Source organism: Pteropus alecto, unplaced genomic scaffold (genome assembly GCF_000325575.1).
Source record: "Pteropus alecto unplaced genomic scaffold, ASM32557v1 scaffold166, whole genome shotgun sequence".
Lineage (NCBI taxonomy): Eukaryota > Metazoa > Chordata > Mammalia > Chiroptera > Pteropodidae > Pteropus > Pteropus alecto.
In genome coordinates, this window is record NW_006439757.1 from 2,112,928 (window position 1) to 2,124,650 (window position 11,723).

Consider the following 11,723-nt stretch of genomic DNA (forward strand, 5'->3'; position numbering starts at 1 on the left):
GAGCGGGGCGGGCCCGTTTGCTCCGCGGGACCGCCGGATCTGAACTGGCCAGCTGGTTAGGGAGGAAGAAACTCCCCAGCCGTGCTGTAGGGCTTCCGTGTCACTGGAAACCTACTTCCGATTTGAAATGGGAAATGAAGTCTAGGAACCTCTTCCTTAACCAATTCCTGGAAATGTCAGGCCCACGAGGTAGGAGAAACGAGAGCTCCCCAATTGCTGGTTCCGAAGTAGAGTCTAGTTCTTCCAGTGCCGTTTGTGTTTTCACCACTTAGGTTTTACAGTGCCATTTCACAGATCTGTGCTCACTCTTGCATTAGTTGTTTACTTAATTTGACCGGTCTTATTCCTGCGCCTTCCCCGGACCCCCACCCCCGGTTAAAGAGGAAACCGGGTTCTTGCCCTGTGGTTGAGTAAGTCTGCAAGTCACAATCTTTCAAAATCTATTTCTTAGTGAATAAAATGAGAATAATATCTCTTGGCTCCATGAGATGTGAGGATTAAAGTGAAATAAATTTGGAAAGTGCTTATGACATTAGGCAGGTCCCCACTAAAACAGAGATTAGGGACTTCTGCAAAGGTTAGCGATGGGAACGGCTGAATTCTTGCCTAGTGTAACAGGGTCAATTTCTCCAACTCCCCCTTCCTGGCTCAGTTTGATCACTTTACAACCTTGAGTTGTAGGATTCCTTTCCCCTGACACACTTACCTTCCTAGTTTCAGTTGTGTTCTGCATGTTTGGGGTACCGAAGCTTGAGGTGCGTGGTTCTGGCAGCTGGAAGAATATGCGAGGAGCGGTGGGCAGATGCGACATAGCTTTGTTCCGGCATAGCAGGACACAGCAAGGCACAGGCACAGCTCCAGCCTCCTCCCCCATCCCCTGGCTGCACAGGCGAGATTGTTCTTATAACAAGGTGCATAATAGTGGCTTAAGGCCAGGTACTATAATCAATTACAACCTACTTATTGTATAGGACGCTGTATCTAAGGTTACATAGGACGCTGTATCTAGGGTCACCTGGGACGCTGTATCCAGGGCTGCCCGGAAACCGCACCGCTTGCTGGGAGGGAGCCTGACTGCATCTATGTTGTTTATCAGTCCCCTCATCCAACAAGTTGGAAGACAATTTCCACATGTTTAATGTTTCTGTATGGAGCTGAAGCACTTACTGCCTTTTTTGGACTATCTTTCCAAGGATGTTCTACAGTGAACAGACTTGGAGGGAAGAAACAATGTCTCCCTCCGATAAAAGGCCTGGTCATCAAACTCTCCATTATAGAAGATTCTGGTTCCCTCAGCTTCAGGTCTTTAGGCTCTCCTATAATGCAACCTCCTGTGGCCTTCATCACATGGGCTTGGATTTAAGGCTCAGAAAACTGGCCCAAATGACGATAATCTGACTCTTGCCAGTGCTATTAGTAATAACTGTCCTTTGACTCTGGCCTAGGAGTCTCATTTACCAGCATTCATGAAACAGTGGCAGTTCTGACTAGTCAGTTTGCAAGTAGGCTAAAATCTCTGACCCTTTATAGTTCTTAACATTTTCCTTCCAACCTTTTCTTCAGAATAGTCCTTTCCCCACAATGCCAAGGGAATGAATGCCACTATTTCTTACTGCCATCTGCGTTTTTCTTGAATATGGTTCATGGTCTTACAGTCACTTGGAGAGCTTTCTAAAAGCCCAGATCCTTGGGCCCACTTCACTCTATTCATCTATCTGGGATACAGGCCAAAGAATCTGAATATTCACACACTCTCTAGGTGATTCTCAGGCACAGCAAAGTTTGAGACCTATTGTTCTAGATCTACTCACCCAACAAATAGTCGGGTCTCAAGTTTTGGTTACTGGTTCAAAAATTAACCTTAGAAGCAATCTCCAAAAAAGCCACAAGATGGAGCTGATATTCCCACACTCCAGGCACCTCCCTGGAAAATCTTGTCTCATTTTCTTTCACTATGTTCTGTTATCTATGTGTCCCAGGTGCTCTGTGCATCTATCTGTTTTGTTATCTATGTGTTTCATTCTGTTCTTATATGATTTTCCTTGTTTGTTTTGTTTTAGTTGTTTTTTCTCAGACTCTGAGTGGGGCCACAAAGCAAGGGAGAAGAGTAGAAATTAAAGGTATCTTCTTTTAAAAAGTGGAATACAAAGGTTAACATTAAACCAGTAAGGTTCTCCAGTCTTTCTGGGAATCCAGAAAGGACTTGGTTCTATTCTAACCTCCACCATTAGCTAGGGGCATGACCTGGGCACAATATTTCACTTTTCCGACTTCCCTTTCCTCAATTATAAAGGGAAAGATTGAATTAAATGTTCTAATTTCTTACTACTTCAGACACTCTGAACTTTTTTTATTCTTTGCATAATTTCAGTAAAGAAATGGTGACTAAGACTTACCCAGAGACCCAGAAGGAGAAATCTTAGTGACTATAACCATTCTGTCACCAACTTTTGTTTCTTCTTTCAGTAGAAAAGACCTTCTTCAGAGGACCCTGAAGTTCAAGTCCTCTGTATACCGGCTGAACTACTGCAAAAGTCTAGTGGAAGTTCTCACAGTCTCTAAATTGCCCCGTCTCATACCCCAAGCATCCTTGCTGGGCACTGGCACATTTCCAAACCCCATGCTGTCACCATGTAAATTTATGTAAAGAATGACAACTATTTTTCTAGTGTTGCATTAGGGGGAAAAAAATCCTAGGTGCAGAAAGAATTGCTTTTTTTTTTTTTTCTTTTTATAGCATTTGAAAGTGGCTACTGCAAATAAAAGGCAGAGATTGTTAATTAGATAAAAAAGCAAGACCCAACTGTATGCTGCATAAAAGGAACTCTTTTTAAATATAAGTGTTCAAATAAGTTAAAAGTAAAAATAGATATACCATGCTAATACAACTCAAAAAAGCTGGGGTAGCGATAGTAATATCACACAAAGCAGACTTCATATCAAAGAATCTTATAGGGATAAGGAGGACCGTTGCTGAATGCAGCGGTTGCAGAGCTGGCAGTAACAAAAACCATTTCTAGAAATAGACATTCAGAGTTGTAGACATAATTGTGCTTCTTAGGCAGAAATCTTTGAGGAAATCGCTGTAGTCTGATGCTTGACATGGGACACAGTGATGATTGTAGCCTTCTCTGAGGCCTAAAACATGGGAAATAGGAGGGTGGGAGCTGAGTTGGTTTGAATAACGCAGAGAGAACTTCCATAAGAAGTAGGGCTGATGCAAGAGACTAGGGAACCCCCTTGAGTAATAAATAGCCTGCATCTGGGTCAGATTTGGCAAAAGACTTTTTAAATTTGAATTATACACTTTTGTGTTTTCCTCTATCATTTATGATCTTCCAAGCTGCAGCTTTTAAAATGCAACTCAAAATGATTAACCAATGAGTGTATGGGTTGTCTTACATAACAAAAAGTCTGGAGGCAAGAAAATTATGTCCAACCCAATGACACTGGGATCCTAGATTCTTTCAATCTTTTTGGTGCCTGTGCCTGCCCTTTGGTTGGAAAGGTACTGCAGCAGCTCCAGGCATCGTATCCAGATATGAACCAATGTCCCGAAATGGAATATAGCCATTTCTCCCCACTAGTCTCATTGTCAGAGCCAAGAAGAGTTTTCCAAACCCTCCAGATGACTTCCCCTCACACCTTATTGGTAGAACTGGGTCACATGCCCAGCTCTCATCACCGGTAAGGGGAATGACACCACTGTGATTGACTTAAGCCAACTGGGATTTACCCCAGTCATGTGCTGGAAGGATGGTCACTGAGATACATTCAGGGCTTGGCTATTATGAAAGAGGGGAAAATAGCCATTAGTTAGGTACCTAGAGGTTTAGGACAGTGGACAACATTTGCAAATTGGATTTCTACCTTTGCTTTTTTAATTTGTAAACATTTTCAATTGTGCTACTCAGATTTCTACCTTTGCTTTTTTAATTTGTAAAAATTTTCAATTGTGCTAAAATAAACAACATAACCTTTACCACCCTAAACATTTTAAATGTACAGTTCAGTAGTTAGTGTTAAGTATATTTGCATTATTGAGCAACGAAATCCCCAGAGCTTTTCATCTTTCAAAACTGAAACTCATTAATCAAATCCTCTCTCTCTCCTTCCCCCAGCTCCTGGCAACCACCAGTCTACTTTCTGTTTCTATGAATGTGAATACTCTAGATATAAGTGGAATCATACAGTATTTGTCTTTTTATGACTGGCTTATTTCACTTAACAGAATGTCTTCAGAGTTCATCCATGTTGTAGCATGTGTCAAAATTTCCTTCCCTTTTGAAAGCTGAATAATATACATTGTATGTATTACCACATTTTGTTTATCCATTCACCCATCTATGGACACAGGTTGCTCCCACCTCTTGGCTACTGTGAATAATGCTGCTATGAACATGGTTGTACAAATATCTCTTAGAGATGCTAATTCTTTTGCATATATACCAGAAGTGGAATCTCTGGATCACATGGTAATTCTATTTTTACTTTTTTGAGGAACTGCCATACTGTTTTTGCAGAGTAGTTGCACCATTTTACATTTTCATCCACAATGCACAAGGGTTCCAATTTCTCCACACTCTGGCCACCACTTATTATTTTATTATTTTCTATGTCTTTGTATAGTAGGCATCTTAATGGGTGTGAGGAAATAGCTCCTTTGGTTTTGATTTGCATTTCCCTAAGGATTAGTGATGTTGAACATCTTTTCATATGCTTGTTGGCCATTTGGATATCATCTTTGGAGAAATGTCTATTCAAGCCCTTTGTCCTTTTTTTAATCTGGTTATTTTTTGTTGTTGAGCTGTACAAGTTTTTTATATTAGCCTCTTATCAGATATATGATTTGCAGATATTTTCTCTCATAGGTTACCTTTTCATTTTGTTGATTTTGTTGCACAGAAATTTCTTATTTTGATGTAGTCCAATTTATCTATTTCTACTTTTGTTCTCTGTGCTTTCGATGTCATATCCAAGAAATGTATGTCATCAAGTTTTTCCTTATATTTTCTTCTATGAGTTTTTTTTTTTTAATATAAATAGTTTTAGGTCTTATGTGTAGGTCTTCGATCCATTTTGAATTAATTTTTACATGTGGTGTAACTTCATTCTTTTACATGTTGATATCCAATTTTCTTAGCACCATTTGTTGAAGAGGCTGTCCTTTCTCTAGTGAGTGGTCTTGGCACCCTCACTGAAGATTATTTGAACATATAAACAAGGATTTATTTCTGGGCTTTCTGTTCTATACCATTGGTCTATATGTCTGTCTTTATGGCCGTTCCATATTGTTTTGATAACTGCAGCTTTGTAATAAGTTTTGAAATCTGGAAATGTGAGACCTCTAACTTTGTTCTCTTCTTTAAAGAGAAAGAATCTTTAATTATTTTGACCATTGGAGTCACTTGAGATTTCATATAAATTTTTGGATGGATTTTTTTTTTCTATTTCTGCATTTCATAGGGATTGCATTAAATCTGTAGATCATTTTGGAAAGTAGTGACATCTTAACAATATTGTCTTCTAATCCTTGAATACAGGATCTCTTTCCATTTATTGTCTGATTTCTTTCAACACTGTTTTATAGATTTTCAGTGTACAAGTCTCCCTCCTCCTTGGTTAAATTCATTCCTAAGTATTCTTTTTGATACTACTGTGAATGGAAGTATTTTCTTAATTTCCTTTATGGGTAATTTATTGTCTGCCTTAGCTTTTAAAAAAAATAAAGACCTGGCTTCATTGCTACATTAAGCTTCCTCTTCTGCCTGGCAATAGACTTTCTTTTTTTAAGAGCTTTTATTTTATTTTATTTTTTAAAACTATCATGCCATGAATTCATAGGGAATGGCCTCCAGCAGCTTTGCTTCCCTTCCATTCATTCTCACAAAGTGAGCTGCTCTGGGTGGAGCAGGCTGGCACTTCATTTGAACCCAGGTACCTTTCTCTTTGGCTTCCTTCTTCTTTTGATCATTTCCTTCACACGTTTCAGGAAGCTGTCTTGGTTCTTAGAGTACTCAATATGCTCAATACACACATTAATTCTCTTGGCAAGAATCTTGCCCTTAACTTGTTTGTTTAGAACAATGCCAACCGCATGCTGGGGAACACTGTAAACTCTTCCAGTTTTGCTGTGGTAGCATTTGTGGGGCATTCCTTTTTGAACAGTGCCTATTTCCTTGATGTCTACAATATCACCTTTCTTGTATATGGCCAAAGGAACAACTCCATGTTTCCTAAAAGGCCTGGAGAACCTATAGCGGGTGCCTCTCCGCTTTCCCTTTGTGTTGGTCATTTTGGCAAATTCCTGGAAAATGGCCATGGAGACTTTTGAGCCGAATAGCTGAATAGGAGCTGTTCCCTGCAGAAGGGATGCTTATTATTCTCCAGTTTGCCATAGTCCCTACCCAGCCAGCTTCCCTCACCTTCCTGCCTTGCCTCTGTAGGCGTTTGGGTTTTTGATCCCTTGTTTGGAAGTCCTCAGTGAAGGTTACTCACTACCGCTATTCATAGTGAAGGAACTAGGGTGGTAAAATACTCTTGTACAGATAGGCAAATTGGCAGCTTCAAAAAATGAAATCTAAGCTGATTTTGCATGTTCCTGAAATTTATCTTTTAGCACCAATTATTCTATTGCAAATACTTTGAACAAATATTTTTCTGAAATATTTGTATGCTTTAATTTTCTAAAATATAGGATGCAGAACATAAACTTTTCTTCATGGTTTCCAAAATAGACAATAATTACTATTTTATGTAATAAAGGGGTACCTCGGGTAGTAATGAAGCATGGAGGATTGTTTCTCTGTCCTGCAAATGTCTACTGAGGCCTGCGATTTGATTGTTCTTGCATTTGCTAGGCATTTTTTGTTTCTTTTTAAGAGATTCTTCTTGCTACTAACAATGAATCTGCCTATAGCAACCTGCTCTCACTTCCTAGTTGATGCTTCCCTCATAGTGTAGGCTAGGATCAGATCGCCATATTTGTTAGAATTGCAGAGGTCAACAATGGCAAGGAAAGGTCCATACAGTCAGTCTGTTGCTTCAGAGTTTAGCCGATGAGTTCACTCACAGGTAGGGGTAAGGGATGGAGAGCCAAGAAAGCCATAGTCAAAGAAGTATGGAGCTGACTCGGAGTGGACAGGGGAGCAGGGCAGGCTCCACTTCCCAGAAGCATCCTGCAGCCCACTGCTCTGCAGCCTCCTTGGAAGCTATGGAAGGCCCGACAGCAGTGCCCAGGTCTGTGGAAACTACTTGGCCTCTGCGGCACTGAATCTGCCTGTTGTTCTTTAGTGGTAAAATAAAAACACTCTTCTGCCTTCTCCATCTGCCCTCCCTCTTGGGTACCCAAATTAATTTCTGAAAGGATTTAATATGGTTTTATTTTTCCCAAAAAGATTCACTTTGGATTATGTCCAGAAGTTTTTTTTTCCCCCTCTATGGAAGGATTTTATTTAAATTTTTTCGCTATGAACATTTTCAAACAATATTGTAGAGAACAGTGTAATTAACCCCTACATACCTATCATTCTGTTTGCATCAGTTGTCAACTTCGCTATTGTTGTTTCACCTCCCCTCCACGCGGGGGCTGTGGGTCATGGAGTATTTTCAAACAATGCTTACTCAAAAATAAAGTGATTATTTTATTTTTATAACTATATTTTTAAAGTTACAGTAGGATATAATACTGGCAAGGGAATTTACAAGTATTATTTCTAGTCTTACCAACATGCTGTAAATTATTCCTATTTTATAGATGAGGGAATTGAGGTACTGCCTTAATTTATATATAAAAGAAAATAGGCTAAATGGTGGTGTATTAGTTAGGATGCAGTCTAAGCTATGGTAACAGAAAAGCCCAAAATGCAATAACCTGAACCTGCACACATAACTTCCGCTCATTAACTACTGTCCAGAACTTAATCACGTGGTCGCACCTGCAAAGGAGACTTCAAAAGGTAGTCTTTATTGTGGGTAGCCTATGACCAACTGAAAATCAGAGATTTCATTATCAGGGAAGAAAAGGCAACAACCGGAAGTGCCTTCATAGATGGAAGAAAGGACATAGTTTTGAGTTCTGTATTTTGGCTTCAGCTGGGGTCCATTTAGTAAACCTAATGGTACTTGGTTAAATTAGACATAGACGTCCTTTGGTGATGAAAGACCAATTATTTAGTCCTCGTGCCTCTGAGGTTTTCTTTATTCATTTTTTTCTTGTTTGTTTAGAACACTTATAACCTTACTAGTCTTTTAAACTGAAATTTATCATAATAGTAAATTTACATTATGTGATTTAATTCCATTATCCATAATGGAGAGACCCCAATTATATATCACCATAACCCTGCCAGTGATGGGTTTGGATTCAGCTCTACCCTTTACCACCTGGGCGGCTGTGGATAAATTATTCACTTTCTTTAAGCCTCTTTCTTCCTTTCTGAAAAATGGGAAAACTATCGACCTTAATTATTGTGAAGATTAATTAGATAATGGATGATAGTTGCTGACGCACAGTGAACACTCAAGAAATTGTATCTGTGTGACATATATGTAATATCTCCTCACTAATCCTATCCTATTTAATTCCTATCATTTCTAAAAATAATAATTGTAGCATTTTATAACATTTTCATACCTATTACTTAATTTGGCCATCACAGTACCCTGTGAAATACTAGCTGTAGAGCAGCTAGTACTCATTCTTTTACTCTCCTAGACTAGGAAATGCAAGCTCAGGGAAATGGATTCACTCACCCAAGGTCATGTCTTCCCTCTTGACTAGATCTTTCCCAGGCACATTTAAACCTTCTCCACTGGCTACCATCTTAAATAACAAAACAACCCTTTTTCAACCCACAACCTTCTCCAGCCCACCCCCATCTCTTGATTCCCCTTTCAGCCAAGCTTTTCAAAAGGTATTGGTGCATGCTGCCTCCCTGTCCTCACTGCCAATCTACCCATCATCTCACCTTATTTGACTTTTGCCTCTTCACTAAATTTGCTCCTGGCAAGAGCCTTCTCCCTTTTACTCCCACCCCAGACAATCTCATACATTCCTGTGGTTTCAGATGCCAACCCAGAAGTTCATCACTAGCTCAGACCACTTTTATGAGCTCCAGTCCCAACTACTGTTGGGGTGAGAGTCGGGACAGGTCCAGAGAACCCTTTTCACAAGAGTCCTGTCTAAGACAAAGAGACTATGCACCATAGTGGGAATAGAATTATAATAGTGAGTAAGAAAGGTGTTGGGAAGCCTTCCCAGGACTTGGAGATTGAATGGCTCTAGGGTAATGAGAGAGAAGGGAGAGTCAAAGGTGATTCCAAGATGTTAACGTTTGGTGCCTGGGATAATGTTAACACTCATCAGGAAGACTGGAAATGGATCTGTTTGGGGAGCAATATCATGCACAGCTGAAGACCTGACTCTGGGACATCTAAATGGAAAAAGTAAAGTCCTTTTTCCTTATAGTTTTCTCCTCTTGCTGAACCAGCTGTACAGTTCTTCCCCACCTCTACCGTGGGCCTCCGGCAATAACACTGTCTCTGCTTGAGACATAACAAGTAGACGGAGGAAAATATTGTTGCTTCTCCACTGGGCTAAGTCACAGTCCCAATCCACAGGAAGCCAAGGGTAGAAAGTTTAGAGCATTTGTGTAGAATCCCAGGCTCTTGAAGCCGTTTCTGATGGGTTTTATAAAGGCGGGTAACAGGCAGACGTGCGACACTGTCATTTTAGTTCCTACACTGGACAAAACGGAAGAACTGGAGGCAGAGTCGGCTACCCCAGGGAGTTTCTCACAGTCTCTTTCAGAAATAAAACCTATGATTCTATGCTTCTAGAAGCTTCAAAAAAAAAAAAAAATCGCTGAAGAATTCAACAACCTCTGAAAATTTTGAATATCTGAAAACTTCTTTCTCGAATCAGGGCCCAATGTGGTTGTAGTTCATGGATTTTCCCACACAGGGGCAGCAAACACAAAACTTGTCTTAAACCAGTCTGGATTCGCTTTGCAATTTTAGTTCCCACTGCTGCCACCCTAGCACAGACCCTCAATTCACACCAGTGTCTAACCTTCACACCGCTTGACCTTCATCACCTTATTCTATGCACAAGAATATGTAAGGGCCACCAACTTTCTAAAGCCCTCTGACAATTTCCTTGCAGTGTGGTCAGTTAGCAACTCGTCTTCCCCGCACTTTCCCTGTCTGATTTGCCTTGTCTCCCCAAGCAGTCGCCAGGGTTTCCCTGGTTACTTACTTGGCCCCTTTCTGACTGCTATGAAGCCACCAGCATTACCTCTAAGATTCCAACTGAGTACTGAGAACAAAATAGAAGGGTTGACAAGGGGGAGCTCTACCAGTGGTGGCTAAGACCTCCCCCATAAGATGGCTTGTAAATTGCCTTGTTGGGGCAGGCGGGCCCCAGGCTCAGAGATTCTGATTTTTCAGTAGATCTGGAGTGGCGGTCAGGTATCTGCATTTTTAAATCTACAGGTAGTACACTTATACTTTGAGAAACATTGATGTTTTTGGCTTTGTGGCCATGGATGTGTTAATTCATCTGAGTCTCCATTTTCTTTGCAGAAAATGGGGAGAATTAAATGAAATCATTTAGACAGTGCTTCCTTAGCATAGTGGTTGGCATTTAGACATGCTCACTAAATGTTGGCATTTCCTGTTGTTTTCCTGGGGGGGGCTGGTCCACTGAGTTTGGAGATAGGGGTCAGGAAGTATCATGGGGCGGTTGTGTAGCCAGGTTGCGTGTGGCTGCACAACTCCAGAGCCAACCTTATGAAGAACATCCTCCAGAACTGTGCAAGATCCAAGTTTTTCACAGGAAACAGAATAAAGAAGTTTGGAGTAGAGACTCTGGAGAGGAACTTGAGGGTGTGGGGGACACTGAGTACACATGAGCTTTTTGACCTTATGCTAAGTCCAGTTCACCTCCTCCTAGTCAGAAAAAAAGTCTGGAATCTTTCTAGTGATAGGAGAATGAGGGTCGCTAAGTGCCCTGAAGTCACCGGCTCGGATGTGAATGAAGAGGGGAAGAAGCCCCTTCATTTGGTTTCTTTGCCCTCCCTCTGGTCCTGCCGTATTGCAGCACAGGGACCTGGTCTGTGGTGTTCAGTTCTGCCAAAGCCCTCGGTGATATTCACGTCACCTGATGTTCCCCGAAGAGAGTCTGGGCACTTTAGGACATGGAGAAATGGGGAGCGACACAGGTGCTGAGAGTATGGGAGGCAGGTACAGTCTCCTCTCCTGAAACCTATCTGGAGGCTAGAGAGGAAACAACAACCTCTAAATGTGGCCTCCAAAAGCCTGCAGGTGGAGTGGAAGGGGGACGGAGGAGTGCTAGCAACTAGGGGTCAACTGCTCACAGGGGGCAGTAATAGCCAAAGACCCCATATGGGGTCAGGGGTTGGCAGAGACGGCCCCCCAGGTGAGCACGTGCAGATTAGGAATCGGAGGCTGCATCTATTTCAGAGTTTATGGTAAGAGGCTGGAGCAGGCTCTCACTCAGCACCATAGACAACACACCCCACCCTTTAAGGAAGTGGGGAGGAGAGCAGCAGGGGTGTGGTTAACAAGGAGGAGGAGAGGGGGAAAACATAAACCTGTCAGCCCTCTTACTCAGCGGAGGCCTCCAGAGTCACTGCGAGCTCTGTACCTGCCACAGCCCGGACTCACCTGTACCTGCGCAGCCCCCTGCCTCACCTGGACGA

General features: G+C 41.5%; 1 protein-coding gene and 1 pseudogene across 1 annotated transcript in view; one reads left to right on the top strand and one right to left on the bottom strand.

Annotated features, from left to right (window-relative positions):
- Positions 1–33: 33 nt before the first annotated feature.
- PTK2B (protein tyrosine kinase 2 beta) overlaps positions 34–11,723 on the top strand; it is a 124,874-nt gene continuing 113,184 nt past the window's right edge. Inside the window, exon 1 of the mRNA XM_025050415.1 lies at positions 34–189. The gene's annotated coding sequence lies outside the window, so the exon portion shown is untranslated. The remainder of the gene's footprint in view (positions 190–11,723) is intronic.
- On the bottom strand, positions 5,826–6,521 carry LOC107196025 (annotated as a pseudogene).